Source organism: Sinocyclocheilus rhinocerous, unplaced genomic scaffold (assembly GCF_001515625.1).
Source record: "Sinocyclocheilus rhinocerous isolate Xijiao unplaced genomic scaffold, SAMN03320098_v1.1 scaffold2660, whole genome shotgun sequence".
Classification (NCBI taxonomy): domain Eukaryota; kingdom Metazoa; phylum Chordata; class Actinopteri; order Cypriniformes; family Cyprinidae; genus Sinocyclocheilus; species Sinocyclocheilus rhinocerous.
The window spans coordinates 391,800-398,699 of NW_015630549.1; positions in this window are offsets into that span (position 1 = coordinate 391,800).

Genomic DNA, 6,900 nt, shown 5'->3' on the forward strand with positions numbered 1-6,900 from the left:
TTCAGTTTTTAAAATTACATTTCACTTTGAATACCATTACTTATGCTCACTTTAACTAAAAACATCACACAGAGAGGATGATTTTTATTGAATAAAACAGAAATGAGGATTACATTTATTTTGCATTATAATAATGAGAATGACATTTTTTTCATTAAAGTAATGAAAATTAATGGCAAATGTGCATAATTGTCAATCTCAATAGTCCTAAAATTGCCTTAATTTTTCTCAAGCCAAAAAAAAAACACTTAACATCAAGAACTTTTTAATCTCTAAAGAATTATGTAACAACTCAAGAACCCAATAAAGATCTACAAAAGTTCTCCATAAAAACGGTTATTTGCTAGAACGTGCTGCAAAGTTATTTCCATTTTTGCATTTAAAAATATTCTTACATAATAATTCAATTTAATAGAATAAGGTATCGATTTGACTCCAACAGCTCGGAACAGAAACTTTGTAGACTGCAGTTTAATCCATGTTGCTCATAATAACAGCAATCGGCGTTCTCTGCTGAAATGATGGTTTGTGGGAAAGCACAGCTGACCTCTCTCTGTACATCAACTCCCCACGGGACGTTACTATACTCAGCCCCTACCAACCGCACACACACACACACGCGCTGCAAAGGTGCGCCCCTGGCATGTTTGTTTACACTCTGTGCTGGTTGCCAAGGTAAACATAAGCAGGGAGGGCTGGTGAGCAGCAGCGCCTCTGGCACAGGGGTATGTGAAACCCGTCCCTTGCCCTTCTGCATGTGTGCAATGCTACATGAGATCACTGTATCGAGCACCGTTACTGTCAATGAGAAGACTTTGATTATAAGCCCTTTCCCAAACCTTAAAGGGATAGTTAACGCAAAAATAAAAATTATATCATCATTTACCCTCAAGTTGTTCCAAACCGGTGTGAGTTTCAAAAGACGGTGTTTTGAAGAATGTTGGTAACCAAAGAGTTGATGGTAGCCATTGACTTCCATAGTATTTATTTCCATACTATGGAAGCTACCGTCAACAGTTTGGTTACCAACATTCTTCAAAACATCTTCTTTTGTGGTCAACAGAAGAAATAAACTCATACAGGTTTGGAACAACATGAGGGTGAGTAAATAATGACAGAATATACATTTTCGGGTGAACTCTTCCCTTATCTGATGGTTTTTAATCACATTTCTTGACATTAGCGCTATAGCTATTTGATAACTTCGTACAGGCTCTTTGAATATAAGCTGGCCAGAATTTGGCACAACTGCCTGGATTTCTTCCTCCTCATAATTCACCTCTTGTATGTTTATTTTTTCTTTCTTCCCTTAGCTTTCTTCCGACATAAGGAGGAGAGAACAGACTTGTTTACCCTTCATGAAGCACAGTCAGGCGTTAAGTACAGACTTGATTGGAGTGTTTATGCACCTTAGAATATCTAGTGGGGCCAATTAAAGCTCAGGACGGCCCAATCTCTAAGGAAGCGTTCTCCGCCACGGCACAAAGATCTCCATTTCCAGATGGCATAACATGAAGGGAACACTGTGATCTGTTTAGTTTTTTCGAATCTGTGACCAATTTTGGATCACGCTCATGCTCCATTTCACTTGTTAAATAAGAGTCATGGAAATATTTACGACTAGGTTGTATGGGCAGAATCAAAGTCTAAAACAGCTAGGTAGCATAAAGCACTAGTATGAAACATTTTACTAGCGTAAAATATGCTGTGGGCATGTTACCGTAATGTAGCATGCGTGTTACCCGCTAGTCCAAAACATTGAGCTGTAGCACTCATTGGGTCTAATGTAGCAATTTCACTTACTGAACAGGTTCTAGAGATGGAAATCATTACGACTAGCTTGTATTGGCAGAATCAGAACCTAAAACAGCTAGCTAGAATAAAGCATTTCAGTTTACATACTTGAGTAAAATATGTAATGTAGCACACATTTTAACTGCTAACATTGATCCATAATACTCACTGGGTCTAATTATTTTGCTATAATAAATCTTTGCAACTAGGTTCTATTTTCAGACTCCAAGCTAGCTAGCTAGCATAAATTAGCTTACACCGTTTAAGTTTACATACTTGTGTGAAATATGTTGTGGTTATAAATGTTACCGTAATATAGCAAGCATGCTAACCGCTAGTCTAATTTAGAAATTTGACTTACTGAAATATGTTTTAGTCATGGAAATCTTTGCAAATAGGTTGTACGTACAGACACAGTGTTTAAATAGCATAAAGTAAATAGTGTTTAGCTAGCATAAAGTACTAGCATGTACAGATACAGAACCTAAAACAGCAAGGTTTGTGCACATACAGTAAGTGTTATCATAACAAACATGCTACAAAACATTTAGCTGTAGCACTTGGGTCTAATTTAACAATTGCACATGTAGTAAGTGTATTTTTGTGTCCAGGTACATGCAGATACAGTACCTAAAACAACTAGCTAGCATAAAACTGTAGCAGTTTCTTTTCCTGCTGGAGTAAATGTTTTGGACTAGCTGTTAGCACAACTTGCAGTTTAAAAGCGGTAAGAGATTAAATCTTTTTTTTCTGTTTTCGGTTCACTTTTCCAGTTCTACCTATCATTTCCTGTTCTCTTTCCACTATGTCTTAAATGTCCTATATATTTCCCCCATCTTTCTCTGTAATTTGCTGTGTCATTCTGTAACAAGCCCCCCGTGAGTGTGTGCAGAATAGCACGCACTCTTTTAACATAGTCACACTGCAGCCTCAGAGGAGGGAAAGTAGGGCAGGATGTCTTCCAAGCTCCAAACACTGAATGTCAAGGCTAGGAGAACTTGAACAGCAGCCTGGAGCATCTGATGCCATATAGACTTGATGTGGGAAGGAAGAGTAATCTGGAAGCTTCCACTGTAAATTACAGACGGTGTCAATCATGGCTCTCTAAATCAGGTAAAATGGACAAATCAAGTGGTTAAGAAAATACACAGGCAAGAGAAAAGAAATCCTCCTGCCAGGCTTTTACTGGCAACATAGTGCTAGATGATTTGAATGCACAATGACTGTAGCATGAAGAAATAAATATCCTATATGAGCTGATATTCAATTTCGACAGGATGATGAATAAAAAATTAACTACTAATAATGATAGATGTGGTACATGACATATGGTGTATCTATAGTAGCCCATTTACGATATTCACGTACCAAGGGGTCAGCATTTGGCTGGTTAGCATTAGCAGGTAGCAGCTTCTGGTAAATGCCACAACTACAAGATTTTAGGTCTATCTTTTTCCATTGACAAAGATTTCTGTTGTCCCATGAGCAAAAATGGGAGACTCAAATCTCATACGTCTGGGGCTAAAGAAACATGGTAAATGTAAAATCTAATTATGAACTGTAAAGTAAGAAAAACAGGGAGGTTTGGTTGTGTCTGTGCGCACATACACTTAGCTGCGCAAACATGCCATAAGCTACTTTACTCAATGGAAAACAAATACAGCATGACTGATATTAAACTCCTAAAGCAAAGATTAGCACACTTTTAAAGCTCTCAGCATAGATCTGTTTATTACATTGCATTTCTGTAAAGCATATAAATGTATATAAAACATGCCCCTGGACAGATGAAAACAGCTGCTGTACTTTCTTTTTAAACATATCATGCTGGTATTGAGTTCCAGGGTGGGAGAGAAGTCGTGTTCACATCCAGTCTAGAGTAATGCAATATTACTGCACATTCAACATGAACATAAATCTGAACAGGCTTTTTCTTGAGATCATACGGTTGGATGCTAACCAGCAGACGACTATATAGCCTAAGTATCAGTAGAGTGTACTTTCTATGGCCTGTAAATATTGACTGACTGATATACTGTGTAACCTATTTGTATAAGCGACTGATATATTTAAACAAAAACATTCTCATCCTCCATTCCCAGGCAATGCTCTTTGTATCTGCAGACAAAGCAGACAGTCAGGTCTTAACATATTGGTTTAGGTGTAGAGGTATTAACCAGGATGCTTTTAATGAAATAAGGCGGGCGGTTCCACAACAAACATCTTCACAGATCTTCAAACGCTGCTTAGATGCTGTCAATGAAAGAGGGAACTTAAGGACATTCTATTACACTCCAAAATCAAAATCAGTCCAAACAAAGATGAAACATAAGATTAGCATTTAGCATTAGCATTATCCTAGCATTTAAAACTTTGGAGAAACCATGAAATCAGAATTAGAGATTTGTGTGTTAGTTTAAGTAATCTTTATGCTTGTGTATTGCTTAAAATAGACAAAACTCAAATTAAAATGGCCATTTAAAATGTATAGGCCTAGTCTTTGGAAACCATCAAATTTCTGATGACTCATCCTGCATTCATGGGTGTGTCCAACTTTTTGTCCAATAAAATGCTCCTCAAATCACCTGACATTGACTATGGTTCACTACAGTACCTAAAAGATATGTGCTGTTTGCTAAAAAGTCCTGCCCTATAATCCAAAATATATATACAATGCATCTGTGACCATATCGGTCAATTAATGTGTTTGAATACACAATCTTACACCAACTGTCTTGGGGAAAGGTCATAAATGATTTAAGCAAAACTTGATCGGCACAGCTAGATTGTTGTCCATCAATTTACATGCACATCAACCTACAGGCTACGTTCTCAAACACATTGTAAGCCTAAAGGCTGATTTATACTTCTGCGTCGGACCTACGCCGTAGCCTTTACGCCGTAGGCTATGCGTCAGTTTTCATTTATACTTCTGCGTCGTTGTCCGCGTCAACGTGCAGTACACATGCAAACCGCTAGTCAGCAGTGTCCACGGGCATGTTGCTGGTGTAACCCGCAGTACCACGGCAAAAGCCGAAGAAGAAGCGGCTCGTCGGAGAAGCATTATAGCCATGACGGCGGCAAATAAATATCAGATCATTAAATCATTATTTAAAACTACAAAAAGGAGACAACAGCGGAACAGGAGATGATGGCATTCTTTCAATGTTCACAAGGACGTGTACCACGGCAGATCAACATTGTTTGTTGCAGACAACTACTGATATATAATGCTATGTAGTATAATAAATGATAAGACACTTGTTCTTTGCTTTGTTTTATTTTATATAAGAAGGTGTAACATTAAAATATATTAAAGTGCACATAAACACACACAAAACTCAAGTACATATGGAGGGAGGGGTTCTTGCAGACCAATCACAGCGCTTGCGGTCAGTGTAGAATTGACGCGCTGTTAGATTTTTGGAGAGGTTCACATCAGGCTACGGTGTATGGGTGTGCGTCTATGCGTAAGCTACGGCGTAGGTCCGACGCAGAAGTATAAATCAGCCTTAAGTAGATTGTAGAATCAAGCGCCAATGCTTTCTACCATTTTCTTGGTCTTACAATGCTTTTGGGAAACTCAGTTCAGTATAAAAACTGTTTTTAAGGCAAGTTTATAAATTTTCAACCAGTTTTGTATTATAATGTTGGTGGTATAAGTAAATGGACAATGTGTATTATTTCTGTTACCTGCACCAAGATATCCTTGTTTATTTGTCAGCAAAAGTCCACCGGATGATATAAAGCACACAAAATAGACTTTTGACAGCTACAGGGATTCTGTGAAAACTACAGATGTACTTCTGCATTTTTGAATCTCTGCTCACGGATAGTCTGATTGAGCCCAGTGCATTATGGGTGTTAAAGTTTTCCAACCCTTTTTCGCCATAGCCCTTTTTCTCTAGTCGTATAGCACTGATCTAGACAGCCAACTTTCATTAAAACATGGTGAATTACCCTGTTAAGGGTTTACATGTAAATTAATAAACTGACAATGCAAAGGTTTTTTTGTGCTTGATGACAAAATGTAATAACAGACCTTTCATGACCTGAGAAATAGCCTAAATGACATTCAGTTTTACACAACCCTGCAAGCTTTCGGCTTGTATAGCATAATCAGAGTTAGCCTGTGAATGTTAATGCACTCATTATTAGCCATTTTCTTTCAATTTTTGCCATTAGTCAATACTGGAAGACAAAAATACAAGGTCTAATATTTTCTAAAACAGTTTAGGCTACTTTTTTTTAATCTATATCAGGTTACATAAACAGTTATCCATTTTTCATATTGTACATTTTGGATTAGGATTTTAGATTTTGGAAAACACACTTTATGTGTTTTTACAACAGATAAAAGTATAGATTTATAACGTGACGTGACATGTGGCCAAGTATGGTGACCCGTACTTGGAATTAGTGCTCTGCATTTAACCCATCCAAAGTGCACACACACACCGTGAACACACACCCGGAGCAGTGGGCAGCCATTTATGCTGCGGCGCCCGGGGAGCAGTTGGGGGTTCGGTGCCTTGCTCAAGGGCACCTCAGTCGTGGTATTGAAGGTGGGAGAGAGCGCTGTACATTCACTCCCCCCACCTACAATCCCTGACGGTACGAGACTCGAACCCGCAACTTTTTGGGTTACGAGTCCGACTCTCTAACCATTACACCATGACTTCCCCTATAATATTGGCCATAATGTGAAAATAATTACCTCTTAATCATTATCAGCCAGAATTCTACATCAATGCATCCTTACGTGCAACAGCAATGCTAAAAATGTTGCCATAATGCTAAAACAAAAGCGACAATCTTGTTACCTTGAAGTCAGTCTGAAACAGCATTCTAAAACAGTTTTATTTACATTTCCAAGGGAAACAGGATGATCAACAACAAAAACACATAGGATTGTACTTTTTAGTTATTATTTAGAATTTTTTTTTATTTTTATTTTTTATTCAGATTTTCAGTTTATTCATCAGGAACTGAAGTGCTACCTTTCAACTGTCATTGGTCGAAAAAACAAATAGCCCCGCCCAAAACTAACACTATCAAGTTTCACTCCAAAAAAAAAAAAAAAGAAGAAAAAAAAAAAACGTATTT